This window comes from Dasypus novemcinctus, chromosome 6 (assembly GCF_030445035.2).
Source record: "Dasypus novemcinctus isolate mDasNov1 chromosome 6, mDasNov1.1.hap2, whole genome shotgun sequence".
Lineage (NCBI taxonomy): Eukaryota > Metazoa > Chordata > Mammalia > Cingulata > Dasypodidae > Dasypus > Dasypus novemcinctus.
In genome coordinates, this window is record NC_080678.1 from 130517419 (window position 1) to 130542787 (window position 25369).

General features: G+C 52.5%; 1 pseudogene; it reads right to left on the reverse strand.

The window, feature by feature from the left end:
• Window positions 1–6925: 6925 nt before the first annotated feature.
• On the reverse strand, window positions 6926–24147 carry LOC101435794 (nucleolar protein 58-like; annotated as a pseudogene).
• Between the last annotated feature and the right edge of the window lie 1222 nt (window positions 24148–25369).

Consider the following 25369-nt stretch of genomic DNA (forward strand, 5'->3'; position numbering starts at 1 on the left):
AACCCCACTGTCATTTGCTTTTCCCACTCTTTAACAGCAGCGCTCTGGGGTTCCTCCGGGTACGCCGGCCTCACACCTCCACAGAGTGGCCACGCGGGCCCCCATTTCCACCTTTGATAAGTGCACCATCTGGAATCTTACTTTCTTGAGACTGTTTTGATGGTAAGTAGAGAATGGGAATTCTCAAGGCTTTTGTGGTTTGTTTTTTTTTTTCCTCAAGAAATGAGGTTTTTAAGAAACCTGTTGGATGACTCAACAGAAGGGTCTCAGGGTGATAAAGACACAGGTCTACAATCCATGTGGGTTTCAGACCTAAACTCGTTTCACAGATTGTGGCATGGAAAAAAAAGCCATGTTTACAAATTGAAATATTACTTTATATTATATATGGTTTAAAATGTGAGTAAGTAAATTGACAAATGAGATGCATGCAGACATAAACATTTCTTCTACATCTCACAAGCTTTATACTCTCAAGCTGAGCAAAGCTGGAAAAATTGAGACATTTGTGTATGAAGTAGTCTTGAGTTATAGAAGGAGCTTTCTAAGATTCGTTTCCTGAGACCCTGCCTCTGCTTGGCCTCCACATTTTGTCCCTGACTTCCTTCTATTCCCTCTGTTAAGGTCTCTCGCCTCCTCTGTCCCACCCTCAAGGGCTGACTGAATCTGCTCTGGGTTTGATTCCTCGTGACTGGCCTTTCCTGGGTGCCACAGGCTCGCCCCTCTCATTCTGAGTCTCTGCAGACTTCTAACTAATTCACTTCGCCCAGTCACGTACCCCCTTCAAGCTACATGGGAGCAATTGCTGACACAAAAGTTCACATTGAGGAGACAGGGCACGCAGAGCCCCAACCTTCTCAAACCTTAGGAAACAGGGCATTAGCCTCCTTTTATTTCCTCCCGTGGCCAGGACAGGTGGTCCAGTGGCTCCTACTTGGCTTTTCCTATTATAAAATGGATTTGCTCTTTGAGCCAGCAGCCCGGGGGCAGTTCTGTGGAAGTGAGGCCATTGCTCCACACATAAATTCAGAAAAGGGGGGGCGACCCTGGGTGATTGCTGCCCCGGGGGTCTCCGCTGACTGGGTGAATCGTCAGGTGTCACCTGGTGCTCCCCTGCTTGGTGAACCTACGTGGTGATCTGGGTATAAAGGAACTGGTTTTATCTCAGAACCAGGGTCAACTGTAACGTAAAAAACTCGGGGGGTTTCCCTTTACCTAGCAGTCACCCAACAAAACCACTTGTGGAAGCCTAGAACGAAGGCGCACAGTGTGTGGTTTGCTGCTGAAGCTGGCCAGGGCCCTCCTTGGCGTGGGATGGGGAGGGGCGGCCGCTCTGGCGAAGCTGGGCCTCTCGTCACCAGACCCAAGGCACCTTCATCAAGCAGGCCACGGGCAGCTGGACGGTGCTGTTCACCCCACATCGCGCCCTTCATCTTCAGCGCACGTGGCAGGGCTGCACTTCAGGCCCTCCTGCGGCCGGTGGAACCACTTGACCAGGTCTGTGACCAGATGTTGTGTCACACCAGGACCAGAGCATTTAATTGCCAAATTGTGATCCACCAGAACTCTCTTTCCCTCTGTGTTTGAATCTGGCAATATTGAAAATCATGACTGTTTCATAAGCTGGAACCCTAGAGTAAGAAGATGTGTTGTGAAGGCCCCAATAATATGCAATAGACACCTTAGCAGTTTGATAGGGTTATGAATTCCAAAAATAGATATTGGATTATGTTTGCAATTTGGTCTGTACCTGGGCATGATTGAGTTATGATTAGGATTTTGATTGGGCCACGTCATTAGGGTGTTGAGTCCCCACCCCTTGGTGGGTGCGGACTCACAGATAAAGGGCATGGCAAAAGACAGAGTTGAAGCTTTTTGATGCTAGGGGTTTTTCGATTTTGGAGTTTGATGCTGAAGCCTTAAGCTGGAGCCCCAGGAAGTAAGCTCACAGAGGAAAGAGAAGCCAGCCCCAGGAAGAGAGGAACCCTGAGCCCAGGAAGAAGCAAGCCCTGGGAAGGGAGGAACATTGAACCCAGAGAGAAGCAAGACCCTGGAAAGGAGGAACCCAGGAAGCCTGAACATTCACAGCCACTGGCATCCATCTTGCTCCAACATAGACTTTGGTGAGGGAAGTAACTTATGCTTTATGGCCTGGTATCCGTAAGCTCCTACCCCAAATAAATACCCTTTATAGAGGCCAGCAGACTTCTGGTACTTTGCGTCAGCACCCATTTGGCTGACTAATACAGATACACAGCCTGAAAAAGAACAAGAAATAAACCTTGGTTATTACATGCCATTAAGTCTTTGACATGATCTTTCATATCTTGACTGATACAGAAATTAACGCCCAGCGATAGAGCATGTCTTAATAAAAGCCTACCTTTTGTGGCTGTGGCTTTGGGGTCAAGTGAAGGAGGCAAGCAAGCTGACTTGGGGGCTGGAAGAATGACAATCCATGTCATATCCTGGAACCTTGACAAACCTAGTAAGCTTGGAGCTCCAGGAGAAGGGACTGGAAAACAAAAAGTTAATAGCATATTATGGCTAATGTTGGGAGCATTTGAGAAGATACTTGAAAAAAGAGAAATAGTCATAAAATAATTGACCAATTTCTAAGCAGAATGGAAGGGATAGAGAAAGCATAGAAATTCAGAAACGTGCAGGGTTGAGAGTGGCAAATACGTCTCACCCCCAGTTGATAAACTAAATAAAATTGAGAAGGCCTGTGAACAATGACAAAAAAGGGCCATTAGAACTTGGACTTTAGGCAAGGACTGAAGCAAAGGTATCACTGTCATACCCATAACCAAAATCTTTCAATTGCATGAAATGACACACAGAGAGAATAAAAGTATTGCTCTCCCACCAAGCCTGAGGGGCTCAGAATACCTGGAGTTAAATAGATGGAGATGGAGAGATGTCAAGAAAAGAACTGTGGATATGGCTATTGGCAAATGAGGCTGATTGCAATCAAATAGATCAAAAGCTAGTTACATTTTAAAGACAATTGTAATGACAAAGAAACCAAGAGTCTAGACAAGCCTTAAAATGCCCCTTGGGCCTCCAGCCTTCTATAGACAGGAAACTAGCTCAGAACACGGCTCAGCCTCCAAGGAATATTCTTTAAGGCCCACTTCAGCTACAGCAAGGGAGGATGACAGAAAAGGAAGGACTGCCCCTGTATGGTCAAGTTGAGGGACAGAGAGAAGAATGAATTGGGGAGCCCCCCTTAGGGAGTAAAATGAGCATCTAATTCAAGGAATAGTCCCTAGAGCCAGGGTGGTGGGACCTGGCAATTTCTTTCCATGGACCCGTGCCAACTATGCTGCTTTCTCTATTTCCCTTCTGAATCGAGTGTTGTTGTGGTTCTTGCTTCCTTTTTAAATTCATAAAGGATATTAGCTATAATTTTCTTTTTTTGTGGTATCTTTATCTGACTTTGGTATTAGCATGATGTCGGCCTCACAGAATGAGTTAGAGAATGTTCTCTCCTCTCCAGTTTTTTAGAAGAGTTTGAGCAGAATTGGTGTTAATTCTTAGAAAGTTTGTTAAAATTCACCAGTGAAGCCGTCTGGTCCTGAGCTTTTCTTTGTTAGGATGGTTTTTGTTTGTTTATTTCTGTGTTTATTATTGATTCATATTGGTCTGTTGAGACCTATTTCTTCTTGAGTCATTGTAGGTAGTTTGTGTGTTTCTAGGAATTTGTCCTTTTCATCTAGGTTATCTAATTTGTTGGTATTCATAGCATCCTGTTAAAATCCTTATTTCTGTGGGGTCAGCAGTAATGTCTCCCTTTTCGTTTCTGACTTTAATCATCTGTGTCTTTTCTTTTTCTCTGTCAGTCTAGGTAAAGTTTTTTTATTTTATTGATCTTTTCAGAGAGCCACTTTTTTATTTTGTTGATTCTCTCAAATATTTTAATCCTCTATTTCATTTATCTCTACTCGACTCTTTATTTCCTGTCTTCTGCTTGTGTTGGGTTTAGTTTGAGCTTCTTTTTCTAGATCCTCCACCTGTGAGGTTAGGTCTCTGACTTCGTTCTTCATTTATACTGGAAGCACTTAGAGCAATGAAAACCCCCAGCATTGTCTTTCCTGCATCCCCTAAGTTTTTCATTTTCATTCACCTCAGGATATTTCCTAATTTTCCTTGTGATTTTTTCTTTGACCCATTGGTTGTTGAAGAGTGTTTTGTTTAATTTCCACATATTTGTGAATTTTCCAGTTCTCCCTCTGTTGTTGATTTCTAGCTTCATTCCACTGTGATTGGAGAAGATACATGATATGATTTCAGTATTTTTTAATTTACTGAGGCTTGTTTTGTGACCTAATATATGGTCTATCTGGAGAATGATCTATGTGCACTAGAGAAGAATGTGTATTCTGTTGCTGTTGGGTGGTGTGATGGTTAGGCTAACGAGTCCACTCAGCCAGGTAATTGTGCCCAGTTGTTCGGTCAAGCAAACACTGGGCTAATTGTAATACAAGGACATTTATGGGCTTCAGTCATCAGTGAGTTTACTACAAAGATGGCTGATTACATCTACGATCAACCAAGGAGATTGCCGTCGGCAATGAGTGACTCTTTATCCAATCACTTGAATGCCTTAAAAGGGAAAGTGATTCAGCACTGAGAGAGAATTTCCCAGCTCAACTTTGGACAGCCAGTGTCTCCTGGAAACTCCTCAGGGACCTTCACTGGACTTTCACCGGAGCCCCTGGCTGCAGCCTGCCTGTGGAACCTGGACTTGTGCCTCCCCACGGTCACATGAGAGACTCTTATAAACTCTCATACTGTTTACAGATACCTCCTGTTGATTCTGTTCCCTAGAGAACCCTGACTAATACAGGTGAAGTGTTCTATGTAAGTCTATTAGATCTAATTTACGGTATTGTTCAAGTCTTGTATTTCCTTACTGATCTTCTGACAAGATATTCTATCCGTTATTGAAAGTGGTATATTGAAGTCTTCTCCTATTAATGCAGACTCATCCATTTCTCCCTTCATAACTTTTATTTTTTCTTCATATGTTTTAGGGCTCTGCCTTTGGTACGTATATGTTTATAACTGCTATGTCTTCTTTTTTGGATGGCAAGGTAAACTTTATTATAGAATTTTGTACAGGGATAGCCATATGTGTTGATCAACATTTACCTCTATCAGATATCTAACTTTGAAACTTATTTACATCGTTGACAATTTATATCATTTCATTTGCCACAAATCACTATTGCGAGAGGTAAGGCTTACCATCATCTGATTTACAGATGAGATGCTCAAGTTTTTAATGAAGCTCAATGCTTTTAATGACCTGGGCTTTCACATGATGCTTAGGGCATACACTGAGAGACCTAAAACATGAAAGCCCTAATTGCACAGCTGAGCTGTCAAGAAGGCTACTGTTTACATACAAACACTGTGTCTGAGAAACTCTGATTATATTTTATTCCTCTTGACTTGTTTTTTCTTGTTTTCCTTTTATCCTCTTATTCTTTACTTTAAAACATTTTGTGTTACCTTTTTTTTTTTTTTAAAGATTTATTTATTTATTTAATTTCCCCCCCTCCCCTGGGTGTCTGTTCTTGGTGTCTATTTGCTGCGTCTTGTTTCTTTGTCTGCTTCTGTTGTCGTCAGCGGCACGGGAAGTGTGGGCGGCGCCATTCCTGGGCAGGCTGCACTCTCTTTTCGCGCTGGGCGGCTCTCCTCACGGGCGCACTCCCTGCGCGTGGGGGCTCCCCCACGCGGGGGACACCCCTGTGTGGCGCGGCACTCCTTGCGCGCAACAGCACTGCGCATGGCCAGCTCCACACGGGTCAAGGAGGCCCGGGGTTTGAACCGTGGACCTCCCATATGGTAGACGGACGCCCTAACCACTGGGCCAAAGTCCGTTTCCCTGTGTTACCTTTTTAAGTCACTTTAGATTACCATAAAAACAAATCAGGGTCTAGATGAGTAACATTATTTTGTTACACCTTTCAGATTTGCTAACAAATAAAGTTAGGGCCATGGTTATTTATTTATTTTTCCCTTTTTCTTTTTAAGAGATACTAAAAGGCTTTGCTTACCTAATTTAAAAACAATGAACAAAAACTAAAACTTTCAATAAATACAGGGTAGAATGAAAGCAGAAAACGGTAAAAATGAAAAATAAAACAGCCCAAAAAGGCAAGAGAAACACAATATTGAGGTACTTAAGTTGGTCCATCTAATCAATGCCATCCAAAAGGCTAAGTTTTAAATGAACTATTCACAAGTCTCACTTTGCAGCTGTAATTATCAAAACAATAATCTTCAGATGCCAAATAAAATATAAAGAAAGGCCAAAGACTCTGTATCTCAAACATAAAGATATCGCAGCATTGCTTAAATACAAAGAAAATATTTTAATTTGTATATCAAAGACTCTAAGAAATGATGATGTGAGGTTTAAAAGAGTTGATGCCACAACAAATGGTCTTATTTAGGTTTGAAAGCTACAGATGATCCTGACTGAATCTTTTTTTTTTCAAAGATTTTTATTTATTTATTTAATTCCCCCCCTCCCCCAGTTGTCTGTTCTCTGTGTCTACTTGCTGTGTCTTGTTTCTTTGTCTGCTTCTGTTGTCGTCAGCGGCACGGGAAGTGTGTGCGGCGCCATTCCTGGGCAGGCTGCACTTTCTTTCGCGCTGGGTGGCTCTCCTTACGAGTGCACTCCTTGCGTGTGGGGCTCCCCTATGCGGGGGCACCCCTGCGTGGCACGGCACTCCTTGCGAGGATCAGCACTGCACATGGGCCAGCTGCACACGGGTCAAGGAGGCCCGGGGTTTGAACCGTGGACCTCCCATGTGGTAGACGGACGCCCTAACCACTGGGCCACGTCCGTTTCCCCCTGACTGAATCTTAAGCATGTGTCCAATTGAGTTTCAGTTACGGCTTCCTTCCATTAGTATTCAGTGTCCTTCTTTTTTTTTTCTTTTTCTTCTGGACTAGGAATTTCTGTGCTTGTACATGGCTCTTCCTCAGAAAGTGGTTCTTACTTACTGTGTTTCTTTTTACCCTTTTCCTTCTTCTTCTCCATGGAGGTCTCTTTCACCACTAACGTTTCTTCTTCTTCCTCTTCTCCCTCCACTTCCTCTTCAACTTTGATTTTAATCTTGGCTTTTTTCTTTTGTCTTTGCTTTCTTTTCAGTAGTTTCCTCCTCTTTATCTACCTGGTTTACAGGTTGGCAGTGCAGCATCACCAGAAGGATCATAAGTCTTCATGTCACTTTTTTTTCACTTCACCTTTTTTTTTTTTATTTCTCTCCTTTCCCTCCCCCCCCCCCCCCCATCGTCTGCTCTCTGGATCCATTCGCTGTGTGTTCTTCTGTGACTGCTTCTATCCTTATCAGCGGCACCAGGAATCTGTGTTTCTTTTTGTTGCGTCATCTTGTTGTGTCAGCTCTCCGTGTGTGCGGCGCCATTCCTGGGCAGGCTGCACTTTCTTTCACACTGGACGGCTCTCCTTATGGGGCACCCTCCTTGCACATGGGGCTCCCCTATGCGGGGGACACCCCTGCGTGGTAGGGCACTCCTTGCACGCATCAGCACTGCGCATGGGCGAGCTTCACAGAGGTCAAGGAGGCCCGGGGTTTGAACCGCGGACCTCCCATGTGGTAGGCAGATGCCCTATCCATTGGGCCAAGTTTGTTTCCCCACTTCACCTTTATGTTCCTATTTTTCTGCTTTTGCTAATATCTTTCCTGTTCCACTTATTTTTTTTATCCCCCTATCTTCCAAGGTCCTCATCCTACCTCCAATTTGGCTCTATTCTCAACTCCCACTGCAGAACTAGAATCCTCACCAAAAGCTTCATAATGGCCAGCCAAAGCCGTTTTGGCTGCCAGCACTTGAGAAACCATTCCTTTGTGTTTGGGCCTTGTCTGTCATACAAGTGAAGATTGATAAATGAGACCATACTTAGAGACATCCCGTCTAGACTTGAGCGCTCTGAAGAGTGCCTTTTCTCCTCCAAGAATCTGAACTTTAGAAGCTGCATGCTTGGCCAAATTCAAAACAGGACCTGCATGAACAATGAGTTGTGCTCCAACTAATTCCCAACCGTGACTGTAACGTTGGGTGCAACAGCCATCAATGGATTTTGTAGCTATTCATAGATCTGGGTTCTATATTCTGAGATTTCCATCCCCTGGGTACAGAGATACAGAATGTTGAAAATATCTTCTTCTGAAACTTCTGTTCCCATAGATCTTTCTGCAACTGCTTTCACTTCTGTTTCAATATCCTCTGGCAATAAATCAGAAAGTTTGGCAGAGGTCTACTTCTTCCCATCGCCAACTTTCTGCAACCACTTGCAGCATGTCAAATTATCTGAAACAATTTTTCCGAGTTCAGGGAAATGCCAGCCATACCTTTCTCTACACTGTGTAATGCAGCCAGCACAGGCTGGCTCCACGACATGCCGGGGGGGGAGGTGCTACAGAGGGGCCGCAGCGTGCCATGGGTATTGTTCTTGCTGTTTTGTTATGGTTGCTTTTTAAACTACTAAATCTTTGCTCTATGTAAAATTAATATCTGAGATTTTTGCAAAAGTGACTTTTTAAAAAATCAACATCATCTATTTATATTTTCAACATCATTTATTGAATAATCCATCTGCTATCTACAGATTAAAAGTGTAGCCCTGTCATATCCATATGACCAAATTTGTGGGTCTGTTTCTGGCCTCTGTCCTTTCTGTTTGATTTGTTTTTCTGTCCTTCTGTGAATCTCACAGTGTTTTATTACCAAAATTATATGGTTCATATTTTATTTATATCTGGAAAGGCATGGGCTCCTCCTTGTCAGTTTCCCACCCAAAGAAAAAAAGATCTCCATTTTTTACTTATTTATTCCTGCTGATGACATTCTACAATCAATTTCTCAGGTTATAAAAACTACATTGGAATTTATATGCACGCTTCATTAAATGTAGGAGTTATCTGGAGGCAAACTGGTACTATTAACAGGATTGGGCTTTATGGCTAGGGAGGCAGTCTTGTGCCTTGGCCTGTCAGGGGAGTCGAGGGGCCGGGAATGGGTGCAGCAGGGGTGACAGGAGCGTCCCCGTGTCTGGTTCTGGCAGCAAAGCCTCTCTGATGACATCCGAAGGCCCCTGCCCCCTTGTTTATTGGCAGCCACAAACTCTGAGGCCTGGGGTTGCTGAGATCCAGGGAGTGCAGAGCTTGGGCCAGTGCAGGGAGGGAGGGGGTGTAGTGGGTTAGACTTAGAACAAGAATTTTGATTTACTGGAATCACAGCACATATTTCTATAAATGGTTCAACAGGAGAACCACCTCAATTAAAATCAGCGACTAGAGTTGGATACCAACCATCACCATTATTATTTATTTATTTTTTTTCATTTACATATTTTTATTTGAAAATGTTTATACTGGTACAGTGAAACTAAATTTTGGAAACACTGGATTATCATTACTTTATTACAAAAGAGTCATGGAAATAATCTACATGAAGGAAGATTTCAGTACTTCAGTGGAATGGGCAGCTTCACATGATGCCATTTCAATAGTGATCTATTTCAGTCTATGTACTTCCCAAGAATGTCACCATCTCTAAATAAGAAATAATCCTTATCATCTAGAACTACTTTGGTGCCTCCGTATTCTGGGAGAAGAACTTTATCTCCTACTTTCACACTAACTGGTTGAATATCTCCACTCTTTCCTTTAGATCCCGATCCAACGGCTACTACTGTTGCCTGCAATACTTTTCCTTGAGATTTTTCTGGAAGCATAATGCCTCCTTTGGTTACAGTTTCGGCAGCACTCCTTTCAACCAAGACTCGGTCAAAGAGGGGCATAAACTTTCTAAATGCCTGCCCTGCCATGGCACCAGTTGCGAGACTCTGGTACAGTGTCACCACCGCCACAAGGACAGACCTGTAGGTTGGCCCCCAGGCTACGAGAACCACCATTATTATTTAATGTTATTGTAGAGATGCAAGCATATGAAATAACTGGTGTAAATATTTGGTAACATCTATTTCTTGTGTACCTTGGAATCCAAAGAGACCTGTTGGGGAGGGAATCATGTCCCCCACAGAAGGCACGTTCAAGCCCTAACCCCAGGTCCAGGAGGTGTGAACCCATTTGTAGGTAGGACTTTTGAAGGTGTGATCAGCTAAGGAGTAGACTCATTTGTGAGTAGAGTCTACAAAGATCCTGTTTAAATGAAACCAAGTTGAATCAGGCTGGGCCTTGATGCACATGACTGGAGTTTTATAAAGAGATGAAATTCAGACATGGGCAGTCAGTAGAAGCCAGAAGTCAGAAGAAGCCAGAGAATGAAGCAGGTTACTCTGTGATTTGGGCAGAGATACCAGGCAAGGAAACCCAAGGACTGTGGCAAGCCAGCAACAGAATGCGACGGATTTTGGAGAGGAAGTATGACCTCGCTGATGCCTTGCTAGCTTCTGAAAACATGACTTCTTATTGTTTAAGCCAGTTGTGTGGTATTGGTTTTAGCAGCCTGGAAAACTAAGACAGTTATATATCTATACTCATGTAAGGAGATGTAGACCTCATACACAGAGAGGGTCAGCCTCTGACCTTCTTTCTCACTCTAGGATAGAGGTTCTTAACTGTTTTTTGTTCCATGGACCCCTTTGCCAATCAGGTGAAAACCACAGACCCCTTACTTAGTCCACACTGTACTGTGTATTATTTAGTAAACATATCACACCCACACCAACACATCCCAAGAATAATGTTTTTTTTTAATTTCAGTTCAAGCTCATGGACCCGCAGTTAGGAATCCCTGCTCTAGGATTCTGTGCCTTGGTGGGTACCAATGGTTTTTTAGAGAATTCCATTCCAGTCACTTGCTCGATGCAGTAGGTATTTCTGGTGCTTACCTAGGTCCCACGGTCCCTTCACCAGTTCTGTGTGCCCATCCCCCTTTGGGTGCTTTCCCTTTAAGGTGGGACATTGGAATTTCCTAAAAGGAATGAGCTGGAAAGACCCAGAGTGACCTATAGCCAAGAGCGGCTAGTGAAGGAAAGGGCAGCTCCCTTGCCTGGAGGCAGAATCAACTGCCAAGTGTAATTTACATTCCAGAGGCTGACGCTGCAACTTTGCCTAAAATTGTACCCTTGGCTGCCTTTTCCACTTCCCAGCTCTGCTTCCCCTGACTTCCAGGTCTTCCTGAGTCTCTGTTACCCATCCGTAAGAATGGGAAATTGGGACTTGTTAATTTCTGAACAGAAAATTTCTGTATAGTCCTTCTGTGGTAGTTTGAGTCCTTTGTGGACCCTGGAAAATTATGTTCTTAAGCTAATCCATTTCTGTATGTGAAAACCAATTGTAGGTGGGACCTTTTGGTTAGATTCAATAAAGAGACATTTGATTACATCATTTCAGTAGGACACAACCCAAGGTGGGTCTCAGTCCTCTTACTGGAGTCCTTTATAAATGGGACGAACCTGGGAGAGAGAAAGCCACAGAGACGGAGGGAAAGCCACAAGAGCAAGAAGCTGAAATCAGTGGAACCTGGGAAAGAGGAAGCCAGAAGCTGAAGCAGCAAGACCTGGAGGAGAAGGGAGACAATTCCGAGCATCGGTTTTTCAGAGAGAACACGTTGCCTGATGATGCCTTTTTTTTCTTTCTTCTTTTTCTTTTTTTTTCCTTTTTAGGAGGAACCAGGAATTGAAACTGGGACCTCACATATGCAAAGCAGGCACTCAGCCCCTGCCCTACACCTGGGTGCCTGACGAGGCCTTGGGTGGACACTTTCACAGCCTCAGAACTCTAAGCTTGAAACTTAATGAATTCCCATTGTGAAAGCCAACCCATTTCTGGAATACTGCCTTGGCAGCCCTTAGCAAGCTAAAATACCTTCCCACCCTGACATTTCAGAGTTCTCGAAGTCCCAGAAATTCTAAATCAAAATCATCACATGCATCATCTGAGGAGGTTTTCTAAAGGCTGGCCAGGAGTGGCTCTGCTCTGTCTGGGCCGCGCCGGCGGGCAGGGCCAGGGCCCCGTGGCAGGTTGCAGTGGGCACCTGCAGCAGCGCCAGCCAGCAGCCCACCCTTTCACGCCGCAGGGCCCCGGCAGAAAGGCTCAAGGGTCCTCTCCTGGGCCTCTCCCAGGTCAGCTCTCCCCAAGCACAGCACTGGGTGCAGAATCTTGCAAAGAACAAAAGCTCCGAGTGCAGAACGCCTGAGGCCAGGGCCAGGACTTGGCCTGGGGAATGGTGGGGAGGGCAAAAGTCTGGGGACAGGTGGTCCCTCAGTGGCCTCCCAGAGAGCCCCTGCTGAGACAAGCAACACGCAGGCCCGAGCCAGCACCTCAGCCCTTCTCAGGGGTGCTCTGGAGAGAGGCACTGCTTCCTTCTGGTGCTGTTTTCCTCTTGACACCACTGCAGCCGCCGCAGGCGTCCACCCTGGTCCCCCCGGCCCCCACAGAGTCCACCCTGACCCCCCAGCCCCCCAGCCCCCGCAGGCGTCCACCCTGGTCCCCCCAGCTCCACAGGCGTCCACCCTGGACCCCGGCTCCCGCAGAGTCCCCCCTGGTCCCCCCAGCCCCCGCAGGTGTCCACCCTGGTCCCCCCCAGCCCCCGCAGGCATCCACCCTGGTCCCCCCCAGCCCCCGCAGGTGTCCACCCTGGCCCCCCAGCCCCCGCAGGCGTCCACCCTGGCCCCCCAGCCCCCGCAGGCATCCACCCTGCCCCCCAGCCCCCGCAGGCGTCCATCCTGGCCCCTGTCCCCCCAGCCCCCACAGGCGTCCACCCTGGCCCCCCCAGCCCCCGCAGGCATCCACCCTGGCCCCCCAGCCCCCGCAGGCATCCACCCTGCCCCCCCAGCCCCCGCAGGCGTCCACCCTGGCCCCCCAGCTCCCACAGGCGTCCACCCTGGCCCCCCAGCCCCCGCAGGCGTCCACCTTGGCCCCCCCGGCTCCCGCAGGTGCCCACCTGCCACCCCAGCTCCCGCAGAGTCCACCCTGGCCCCCCAGCCCGTGCAGGCGTCCACCCTGGTCCCCCAGCCCCCGCAGAGTCCACCCTGGCCCCCCAGCCCCCGCAGGCATCCACCCTGCCCCCCAGCCCCCATAGGCGTCCACCCTGCCCCCCAGCCCCCGCAAGCGTCCACCCTGGCCCCCAGCCCCCGCAGGCGTCCACCCTGCCCCCCAGCCCCTGCAGGCATCCACCCTGCCCCCCAGCCCCCGCAGGCGTCCACCCTGGCCCCCCAGCCCCCGCAGAGTCCACCCTGGCCCCCCAGCCCCCGCAGGCGTCCACCCTGCCCCCCAGCCCCCGCAGGCGTCCACCCTGCCCCCCAGCCCCCGCAGGCGTCCACCCTGGCCACCCAGCCCCCGCAGAGTCCACCCTGGCCCCCCAGCTCCCACAGGCGTCCACCCTGGCCCCCCAGCCCCCGCAGGCGTCCACCCTGTCCCCCCCGGCTCGGCAGGCGTCCACCCTGTCCCCCCCCCGGCTCAGCAGGCGTCCACCCTGGTCCTCACAGGGGCTGGGCCGTGTGTGCACCTTGGAGGCGCCCACAGCCTGACACCCAGGCCCTGGTTCCAGCCTCTCTGACGCACTGACCAGAGGCAGGGGCTGAAAACACAGCATGGAGAGAGAAGCAGCTCCACTTTCTTCCAGGAGGTTGGCGACGAATCACGCAGGAAGCTGCAGGCCGGAGATTCTGCCGCCCCAAGAAATACGATGGCCGTGCTGCGAGCAACCAAGGAGAACCCCGAGTCCCTGCACGCAGGCTGGACCGCGGGAGAGGGGGCTGAGCACAGAGCGTGCTTGGCGCAGTCCTGGGGCCTGGGCGTGGTGTGAAAAGCTTCTCAGGTTTAGCTCAGGGCTCTGTGAAATCAAGCAGTGTTCTTGTTTCGCGTCTCCAGATGAACGCAGGTTGTTCTAATGTGCACTTTGCAGTTCGGTGCCTCCCAAGCTGCTGCCGAAGTCGGTGGAGGCCAAGGGCCAGGACAGTCGGACAGGGGCCTGCAGAGGGTGGGGAGGCCCGGCCTCAGCGCAGGGGTCCAGACCCCACCTGTGCCCACACCCCCGAATCCTGCTCCAGGCACTTTGGGAAAATGATCCCAAAGAAGGACCAACTTGGACACAGCCAGGTGTTTACAGAGCCTTCCAGGTCATGGATCGCCGTGTAAAAGAACTTCCTCGGATAGTCTCGTCCCCAAAGACTAACAAAGTGAGCTAAGAAATAAAAACCCAGCACACCATTAACTAACTGGCCCTTAGAAGAGACCAGAACGCAGACATCCTGAAGAAGAAGGGCACTGCCTCAGCCCAGCCGTTCTGGGTCCTCTTGCCAGTTCCCACCTCCTCACACAGAAAAAGGAAGGAACGTAAAATGCTCAGCGTCATTTTCTTTCTCAGGGCAAAAGCCAAACTGGGGGGCTGCTGGAGCACACACATCTGCTTTTGCTCTCTCCCCAAAACCTCCATTAAAAATCCAATGACAGCGTGGGACACGACACCCGGGGATGAGCCTCCCTGGCACCGAGGGATCACTACCACATACCAGCTGAAGAAGCAACTAGAAAATGACCTTGAATTAAAGATTCAATGCGGAACAGCAGAATATACCTGTCTACATATAATAACATGACTTCGGGAAGCAGTTTGACCTAATGTAAGGGGGAAATGGAAAGGAGAAATGAGATTATAAGGCTGTGAGTCTCTAAAAAAGAGTCTGGAGGTTGTCAGAAGGAATAAACTGAACAGAGTCCAAGAGACAGATAAGGTAGATACAACCCCAGGTATTGGTTCTTTTGAGGGATAAAGAGACCCACGGGTTCTATGGTCATGGCAGAAGGGGTTCACTGCCATGACAGATGGCCCTTCTTTGGAGCTGGTGTTTCTGCGTGATGGAAATGGACTCAGAGGGGATCTCTTTTCACAAGACTTGCATGCTACTTTATTGGAATTGTAGTTGGTGCTGGGTTTAAGATATATGTAGGGGATTTGAATCTCTGGACTGATAATATGACACCCAGGCCCAGAGCCTCAACAGACTTCAGCTCCTACACTTTGACTTATTGGACTTACTCCACTCAGCTAACATGGAGTTGAAGAAGGTCAACCATCACAACATGGAGCCTAGAGTGTCTACAACTAGAAGCGGGAAGAGTGCATCCAGTACCATGTGGAATCTAAGCCCTCACTTGACATAGATGTGCAATGGACACAACCAATCCAATGTCCACAGAGAAAATGTGGAATGGGTGTGGGAACGGTAGCCATGGGGGCTGCTGGGTGTGGGGAACGGGAGGAAGAGATGAGATGTGGAGGCGTTTTCGGGACGTAGAGTTGTCCTGGGTAGTGCTTCACGGACAATTACGGGACACTGTAGATCCCCCCAGGGCCCACTGGATGGAACGTGAGAGAGTCTGGGCTATGATGTGGACCATTGACTATGGGGTGCAGTGATGCTCAGAGATGAACTTACCAGGTGCAATGGATGTATCACGATGATGGGAGAGAGTGTTGCTGTGGGGGGAGTGGGGGGCGGGGGCGGTGGGGTTGAATGGGACCTCATATATTTTTTTAATGTAATTTTAAAAAAATAATAATAAATAAATATTTAAAAAAAAATCCAATGAAAGTGCTGATGCACGTAAGGAGTGCCCTACCATGCAGGGGTGTCTCCCACCCCCCATAGGTGAGCCCCACACGCAAGGAGTGCGCCCCGTAAGGAGAGCCGCCCAGCGCGAAAGAAAGTGCAGCCTGCCCAGGAATGGCGCTGCACACACGGAGAGCTGGCACAAGAAGATGACGCAACAAAGAGAGACACAGATTCCTGGTGCCGCTGATAAGGATAGAAGTGGTCACAGAAGAACACACAGAGAACAGACAGCTGGGGGGGGAGGAAGAATAAATTAAAAAAATAAATCTTAAAAAAAAATCCAATGAAGGGAAGCAGATGTGGCTCAAGCAGTTGAGCGCCCGCCTACCACTTGGGAGGTCCCGAGTTCGGTTCCCCAGCCTCCTGGAGAAGGCGAGCTGGCACGATGGGCAGGCACCATGAGCTGACGCAACAAGATGATGCAAAGAGGAAAGACAATGAGAAACACAACAAACCAGGGAGCTGAGGTGGCCCAAGCAATTCAGCCACTCTCTCCCACACGGAGGGTCCCAGGTTCTGTTCCCAGTGCCTTCTAAAGAGAAGACGAGCAAGACACAGAGAGCACACAGTGAATGGACACAGAGGGCAGACACAGGCACAGACAATGAGGGGCGAGAATAAATAAATAAACCTTTAAAAAAATTCCAGTGAAGTGGGGAGTGGATGTGGCTCCAGCGGCTGAACGCTTCCCTCATGGGAGGTCCTGGGATTGGTTCCCGGTGCCTCCTAAAAAGCAAATAACAAAGAACAAGCAAACAAATGAAAAAACTAACTCGGGGAAGCTGCTATGGCTCAGTGATTGAGTGCTGGCTTCCCACACACGAGGTACTGGGTTCAATTCCCTGCCCTGGTACCTCAAAAAAAAAAAAAAAAAATCAAATGAAGTGGCTATTTTAAGGCATAAACCCCCAGAGATGAAGAGAGCAGCAGAGGAATCAATGACCGAAATCTTGAGTATAGAAGCAGGGGGATGTGTGGAAACTGACTCGGTGGACCCAAGAAAGCCAGATCCTAACCCAGCATGGGGAAGACCCCCGGCCGACAGCACGGAGGGCAGGCTGGAAGCTGCTTAGGGAGCCCGTATAAAGCCACAAAAAGGAATGTCGTCTGACACACCCTCCAACTGGGATGACCCCCAACAGGCTCAGCTAAGTGAAAGAAGCCAGCACAGGGGACGGATATTGTATGACCCCTTTTACATGATTATCCCAAATAAGATCTGTAGAGACAGGAAGGGGATCAGCAGTTACCATGGGCGGGGGTGTTGGGGGAGAGCAGAGGGATTGATTCATGGTACAGGGTGGTTTTACAGGTGATTTTAAAAGTTTTGAGGGAAGCGGACTTGGCCCAGTGGTTAGGGCATCCGTCTACCACATGGGAGGTCCACGGTTCAAACCCCGGGCCTCCTTGACCCGTGTGCAGCTGGCCCATGCGCAGTGCTGATGCGCGCAAGGAGTGCCCTGCCACGCAGGGGTGTCCCCCGCGTAGGGGAGCCCCACGCGCAAGGAGTGCACCCGTGAGGAAAGCCGCCCAGCACGAAAGAAAGTGCAGCCTGCCCAGGAATGGTGCTGCACACACGGAGAGCTGACACAACAAGATGATGCAGCAAAAAGAAACACAGATTCCCAGTACTGCTGATAAGGATAGAAGTGGTCAGAGAAGAACACACAGCGAATGGACAGAGAGCAGACAACTGGGGCATGGGGGAGGGGAGAGAAATAAATAAAAAATAAGTCTTAAAAAAAAAAGTTTTGAGCCTAGTGAGGGTTGTACAACATTGTGAATACACCAAATACCGACCGTGCACTTTAAAATGGTTCATTGTATGTTATGTGAATTTCTTCTCAACTGGAAAGGAGAAGGGAAGCAGTTAGAGCCCTTGGGGCCACCCCCCAGCATGATGGAAGACTGGGGGACATTGGGCAAAGGCGAGGATGGGGCAGTGAAAACAGGAAGCTAAATGAGTTCAGAAGTGCCTCTCTCTCCCCCCCAGCCCTCCTCCTCTGCTCGCCTCCCAGAAAGCTGGGCACTCCCCTCTGGGAAAACTGCTACCAGGGGTCCCCCAACTCATAGCGCAGCCAGATAAGCCAGTGTAGAAGCCTTGGATGGAGGGCTCCAAGCCCCCAGCTGCTGCGATCAGCTCAGCGATAGGTTGGCTCGAAGGGAAGGCAACACAGAACTTACAGAAGTAGAAGGACAGAGAGAGGAGAAAAAGATGGGACCAGGGGACTCACAGCTTCTGGAACTGAGAGCCTCGACCCCAGTTTCTGCATATTTATTAGGAACTCCAAAGCAGCTGTTTGCTATCTGAACTGCAACATCAACTGCAATGACAGGGAACAACGCCATCATCTACAATAAGGAACGACTGCAGCATCTACAATAAGGAACAGGTGATTATTTTCCCACACCCAGCCCCGTGGAAGGAAACGCCGTCACACCCCATGCTCGCTGGAGCAGGACGGATGGGGGCTTGGGCTGGGCAGGCCCTGGGGGCTCTCCAGCAGCTCCGTGAGGCGCTTTCGAGAATGTGGGATCCCTCAAAGCTCTTGGCTTCAGCTTGGGGACTTTGACAACAGGAAAAAGCCCCACATCCTTCTGACCGAGAGCCAGCAGTGTGAGCCTTTTGTTTATAAATACGGACATAAATAGCAGAACCACTAAAGGGGCGAAAACAGTGCCTCTGGGGCGTGCAGCTGGGGAGGGGGAAGTGTTGGACAGGACACTGCTATTTTTTCATATAAGCCTTTTAGTGCTATTTCATTTTTAAAGTCTGTATTTCTAGTCACCTTATCACACAAAGACAAACTGAAAAACAAAACAGAGCCAGTCAATCTCTCTCCCCTTGCCCTCAGCCATTTGGGGGGCAGGAGGGGGCTCGGGCTTTTCACCCCCCTCACGCGGCGACTCTTTCCCGTCCCCTCCCAGGACGCAGCTCCTGGGGCAGCACCCAGGAGGGGGCGGCAGGAGCAGCTGCTCTGGGCACTGGTGTGAAATCGCAGCCTGGGGGAGAAGCTGCGAATCCTCTGCTAGGAGCCCTGGGAACCGAGAAGCTTTTAGAGGATCAGGAAACGGGATCACGGGTGTCTCAGGGAGGAAAAAGCAGGGGCAGGGGCAGGGGCCCAGCGCTCTGGTCCACTCGTGGCCACAGCCCGTCCTGGGGCTCCCGCCCCCCTTGTCAGGCGGCGAGCGAGTTGTCCTGCAGCGGGAGGCCTGGGTGCTGGAGGTGGGGTGGGCAGCACCCGGCACCAGAAGACAGCCCCGGGCCACCTACCCCATCTCCTACATCTTGCCCTGCTCAGACAGGGGTCCCTTGGTCTCGGGGGGACTCCCCACCCTGCGCTGGCTGCACTGGAGCTGCAGCCCAGGCCATCCAAGGAAACGGGGAGGCCGGCAGGGCAGACGGGACTCAGGGGTCGGGATAGATGGTGGGGGTCGAGGACGGGTAGTCTTGAAAGGCTCGGGGCTGCTGTGGGGGGCCCAGGCAAAGCTGAGCAACCTGACCCCAGGGCCAGGAGCTGGCACGATCAGGCGTTCTGGTGGGCACAGCGCCCCTTCATCCCCGGCAGCCCACAAAACCCAAAACCCAGGCTTGTCCCTGCCGGCACGAGGCACCTCCCGCCCCGATGCTGGGCTCCTGGGCTCCCCCAACCCCTCCCCACCTTCTGGCCACAGCTCTTAACCTTGTCTGTGCCAGGGGCCCCTTTTGGAGTGTGGCGCAGCCATTGGACGCTTTTCAGAAGTACTTTTCACGCATAAAAACGAAATACATAGGATTACAATGAAACCAATTACCCTGAAATCCTGTTACCCCGATATTCAACCATAAATCTGTCTTTTAGCAAATAACCCTCATGCTTCTTTATTAACGTTGCAATAACTAGATTTAGTGGCGGATCAAACAACTTCCGTAATTTTGACATAGTAACGAGCAAAAACAACATCGCAAGCGCTCTGCCGCAAGCTCTCCTGCAGTTCCACTGTGACCCCATCTCAGGGAAGGCCTGTGGGGTGCTTTTTGTTTTGTTTTGTTTTTTGTTTATTTGGCATGATGAAGGGAAATACTAAGCCCCAGTTAGCGGTTAGAGCAAGCCGCTGTCTAGTGTGTTCTCTCATCTGAGTTCGTGGATGCCCTGAATACTACGCCCTGCCCAGGCCGGCATCCTCCCTCCTCTGCCCACCGTTCTCCGCCTCGTGGCTTCAGCTCACGCTGCCCCTGCCTCTCCCGTGCCCCTGTGCCCCTCGGCCCTTCAGCCCCAGGGGCGCCGATCCCCGTCACCACTCCCTTGTCCCACTTTTCAGGGTCTTGCACAGGCCTGGCCTCGAGCAGCTGCGGGTCGGGGAAGGTGGGAGAGTGTCCCAGTATCTGCCCAGGCTGCCAAGAGCCAAGATGGCGTGGGAGCCCGGGGACCTGGGGCCAGGGCAGGGAGGGACTTGCCCGCGGTGCCAGGTGGGTGGCACTCACCTTTAACTCCCAGGTGATTCGCAAGTGCAGAGGGCCTTGGGGGCTTGGTGTGAAGGGCGGGGCAGGGGGGTGGGCAGAGAGAGGGGAGAGGGGCTCCCAAGGCTCTCTGAGGACTGGTAGCGGGCTGCCTGGGAGCCCGCAGCCCCAGCTGGCCTGAGAGGAGAAGGGCAGCCAGGGAAGTGACCCTGGAGCTTCCTTGCTAAGTGTTTTTGTGTTTTTGTCTTTTTTGAATTCTTTTTATTTTGTATCTTCTTTGCTAAGTTTTAAAGCCCCTCTCTGAATCTCAGCAGAGTTGCAGCACCTACTCTCAGTTCCCTGGACTCACCCAGGTCGACTAACAAGGAGGTGATGATGGACAGCGACCACCCCAAGGAGCAGAGAGTCTGCAACTGCAAGCAAGGGAGTTCCATCCATCGGCCCTATGGGGTCGAAGCGCCCTCTCACTTAGAGGTGGAGTGGGCATCCCCACCCCAGAATCCTCAGGATCGGGGAATGAACTATGGACTAGAGCAGACTTACTGCTACTCGCCTATAGACTTATTGCGACTCTAGCAGTGGGAGAAATTACGTCACGGATGTGGAGGCAGTGGCCACCAGAGGTTCTGAGGGCACGGCGAGGGAAAAACAGGTGTAATATGGTGGCATTTTCGGGACGTGGGAATTGTCCTGAATGACATTGCAATGACAGATACAGGCCATAGTATATCTTGTCATAACTTACAAAATTGTGTGGGAGAGAGTGTAAACTACAATGTAAACTAAAATCCATGCTTAGTGGCACTGCTCCAAAGTGTGTTCATCAACTGTAACGAATGTACCACACTAATCAAAAAAGTTGTTAATGTGGGGAAAGTGGGGGAGATGTGGGGAGCGGGGCATGTGGGAATCCCCTATATCTTTTACGTAACATTTATGTAATCTAAAAATCTTTTAAAAAATTAAAATAAAAAAAAAATAGCAAACAAACAGAAACAACCCTGACGCTGTCAGCAGCTCCTGGAGTGAGCTGGTCTTCCCGACGAGAGTGGGCACCTGCCCCAATTACCCGTGCCCGGGGGCTCTGGGCGCTGGGGGCTCACACACCCACAGCAGCTCATGCCCCTTCCCTGGGGCCAGGACTGTGGCCCCACTCCAGCCTCGCCACCCCCTGCACCCTCCATCTCCCCAGCATGACTTGGGGAGGAGACCTCCTGACACAAACAGGCCTCAGAGGGAGAAGGGAGGCCCCAGGACCCATCCCGGAGCCCTCAGCCACCAGGAAAAGGGGACGGGAAGGCCCGCCGACCACGTCGGGGCGGTTCCAGGCACGGGACTAGGGAGATGGGCATCTCCTGTCAAACGGAAGCGTCGCATCCTGGGAGGCTGGCACGGCCCCCTCCCATTTACAGAACAGGAAGGCGGTGCGGGGGCAGACGGCTGCGCGCGGGGTCAGGGCCCAGTGTCCCCCGGGAAATGCCGCAGACCCCTGACTCCCCCCGCCGGGGGGCTTCTGTGCTGTGCCAACACGGCAGCCCCAGGGGAGGCCACGGGTTGCCACTCCTGCTTCGGCAGCCGCGGCGGCTTCAGGGACGTGTTGGCGAAGCCCTGTCTCCGGGCCAGGCCCCCTGTCCTCACGGCGGCTGCCCGGAAGTGCTTAGGGCTGGTTCTGTGTCCCTCACGCTGGGGACGAGGAGGCGTGGCCCCCTGTCCCCTCCCGGAACCGGCAGCGGCAAAGCTGGGCCCGCAGCCGAGTTCCGCCTGACGCGAGACGGCACTGACGCCGTTGACCGTCGGGGGATTTGGCCCGCAACGCTGCCCTGTCCACTGTCACAACAGCAGGGGAAGCGAGTTCAGACGGGAGGGTTTTGTTCAGACACCTTCAGGGTCGCTCACGCCGTGCTCAGATCAGCGACCGCCCGCGGGGCCGTGAGAGCAGACCGTGGTGCCTCCCGCGCCAGAACCTGCTCCCTTCCAGCCCCTCGGGCTCAACCCCGCCGTCTGCCCCGCGCGTCTGCTCGCGCACGCCAGGGGGCTCTGGCCATCGAAGGCCCCCTGCGCACGGAGCAGCTCGGAGACTTGGTGGTGACCGGTTAAATCGCTCTGAGGAAGCAAAGCGCCCCCAACATCCCAACAGGTTTTCAAAAGGACAAAAACAGGGAAAAAAAGACATGATCCCTGGCACGGTCCCCTCCGTGCGCCTCTGCGGGAGAGCTCCGTGAGCAAAGGGACATCGGCGCCCTCGGAACCCGAGCTTGCTCTAAAGCCAGCCGCCCCTCTCACTTGGGAGGGGACGCTGGGTGCCGCCGCCTTTGGGTTTTTCTTTTTACGCCCACACCCTCTGTAAGAATCAATCTTCAGGTTGAAAGTCTGCTATCTTGGCCTTGACTCTCTGTTTCCTAATTGCTCCCTCTCACCTGGGAACGGCCCGCCCCCCTCACCTGCGGCCTCCGGCTAAGGGGGAGGATGCGGCTTTCCCGCACGTTTGGACGGCTTGGCCGGGGACAGCCTCTGGGTCAGGCTCATCTCTGCACCCACACAGGGCGTGTGGGTGAGCCCTTGTTGGGGTTCAAGCACCCCTGTAGGGTTTCCGAGGGGTGTGCAGGTCGGGGTCCCTGCGCCAGACCTGCCGCGGCGACACACACAGGCTGGACCGGACTGGCACGGGGCGGCCTGAGTGGCCAGGCTGGGCCCCCGGAGGTGCCACGTCCAGGAGCCGCCGCAGGGGCAGCTCGTCCGCGGACCCTGGGGGGACAGCCGTGGCTCACCGCCTTCGGGCCCCGCCTGGGCTGAACAAGAGGGGCTTCGCGGGACGCCCTGGGTGGGAGGGGGCAGGGGAACGGGCCACGGGGTGAGGAGGACCCTCGGACACCCTTGGGGATATCGGCAGGGCCTCGGCTCCCCCATGGGTGGAGCGCCTCTGCAAGACCCGGCCTGGGGGGTAGCCGGCACCTCTGGGCCGGGGAGCAGTGAAGGGCGAAGCTGCGCCTCCTGCGCCGGGGCGTGGCCGCAGGAGAAGGCAGGATTTCCGAGTTTCCGGGTGGCAGCCCCTGCCGTGGCCGTGGGGAGAAGGGCCCCGGCTGAGGGGTTTGCCGGGTTCCAGGTGAGCGGCCTGCCAGGCGCCTGCTGCTCCTGCTCGCGAGGACATTCGATAGGCTCCTGGCAACAGCCGCGGGCGCTTCCCTGGGGCCTCTGGGTAACCAGAGAGCCTTCGCCGGCCCCAGGGAGAGGGAACTGACCCCGCCCGAGGGGCAGGAGGCGGCGCGGGAGGGCCGCAGCGCGGGGTCCCCGGTTCCCCGGGCACGGGAGCTGCGGCCAGGTGCAGGCAGGCCGGCGGAGGCGTCCTGGGCAGCTTCCGCCCCGAAGCCTTGGCGCAGAGGTCGGTGGGCCCCAGCCCCCCACAAGGGCGGCTCCTGAGGGCACCCCGCTGCGTGGCTCCCCTCTGACGTAAAGCAGCCCCCCACGGCCCCCGCGGCTCTCGGGCCCAGGCAGGGGCTGGGGAAGCTTTTCCCACCTCCAGCCGTGCCACGAGGTGTTGAGAGCAGGCTGTGGCGGCAGGTGTCCTGGTGAGGGGGCGGGGAGGGGGTGTGCGTGGCTCCCCCAGACCCCCGGGCAGGGCTGAGCACAGGGGAGCCCCATGGAGGCAGGCCTGGCCAGCCCCCACCCGGGGCTCCTGCCAGCCCTCCCGGAGCAGCCCCGGGACTGGCGTGGGGAAACCAAGGAGCAAGTTTATGGGGTACAATGGGGGTTGGGGAACGGCCCCGCCCACCCAGCACCCCTCCCCTGCTCTCCACCGTTTGAGCTCCCTCACCCTCTGGCGTCCAGGGAGGCTTGGCCATTGCAAGCCACCTGCAGAGGGTTGAGGCCAGGGAGGGCACAGTCGGGCATCCGTGCCTGCCCCTTTCCCACAGGTCACCTCTGCCAGCAGCTGCATCCCGGCCAAGGCTCCACCCCCACCCAGGAGCCCCTCTCTCTGTGGCACCCTCCCGGACAGCCCAGCCTCTGGACTCCGTTACCTGTTCCCAATTCCTGCAGCTAATGTGCCCGCCAGGCCTCGCCCAGCCCCCTCAGTGGACATGGGGGCGAATCTCCAGGCTCGGGAGCCTGCAATTCTTACGGGTCCAGGTTCAGGGATGTGGCTGGCCCTTGGACCACACCTGGGAAGCGAGGACTGGGAATACATACAAGGTGCCCCGCTCTGGGTAGGTCCTGGGGGGGCTGTGGGCAGCAACGCAGACCCACGAGACCCGTGAGCTGCCCGTGGCACCTGCAGGCAAATGACTATCACTGTGAACGACGCTCCTGGAGAGTGTTCCAAAGGGGGACAGGAGGCCCTGGGAGACAGGGAGGGCGTCCGTGATGGGGACCAGTGAGGGGGCAGAGTGGGCAGGCCTCAGGGGCAGCTCGCCGGTGCAGGCGGGGTGACCCGGGGCACTGCGTGCCTTCCACGGCCCGAGAGGGAGCCGGCCTGGCCGGAGGTCAGGGAGGACCCCGTGGCCAGCTCGGCTCAGCAGCCCCACCCACCCCAGCCCGAGGGGCTGCACCTGAGCTCCACTGCCCAGCCCTCCACGCCCTCCCTGGCCAGCACCCAGCGTCCAGCCCCCTGCTTCCAGCAAGGTCTCCGGGGCCGGGTTCGTGGAGCCTGCCCGCTCAGATGGCAGCCACATCAGACCGCCTGGCGCCCGGCCCCGTCTCCCGTTCCCGGCAAATGAGGCTGCTCTTTTGTTTTTTAATGGTCACTTCAAATGGAGTGATTTATTGCCCATAAATGATACCTTGATAAAGTTCATTAAATTACGAACGTAGCAATGAGGCACATTTTGTTTCCCTAAATCCTCACCCATGTTCGATGTGATCAGACCTATTAATTCATGATAACCCCTTGGCTGTGAGATGGAGCCTCATTCTCGCTCAATTTTCCTTTCCAGCCGTGAGCCAGGCGTCTTCTCCGGCTCCCCTGTCCCCCCCGCCTGCCGCCATGCCCTCGTCCGTGTTCATCAGCGGCCCTTGCTGTCCTTCTGGCTGCCTGTCCCGGGCTGTGCTGCTGAGGCACGGAGGGGGCAGTGCCACGGACTCGGCCCAAGGCGTGTCCCGCCAGCTCTGCCCACGCACCCTCGGAGAGGGCACCGGCCGCCGCCTCCTGCCGGCCTCGGCACTCTAAGTTTCCCCGGAGTCTTGTCCCCGTTCCAGGTGGCATTGCATGTTGCCCCTTAGCCCGCCCCCTGGCCACCTGTGTCTCCGGAGCGGCGGGAAGCCATCACGGTGTTGTGCGCCTGGATCTGTGCTCCCCGAGAAAGGCC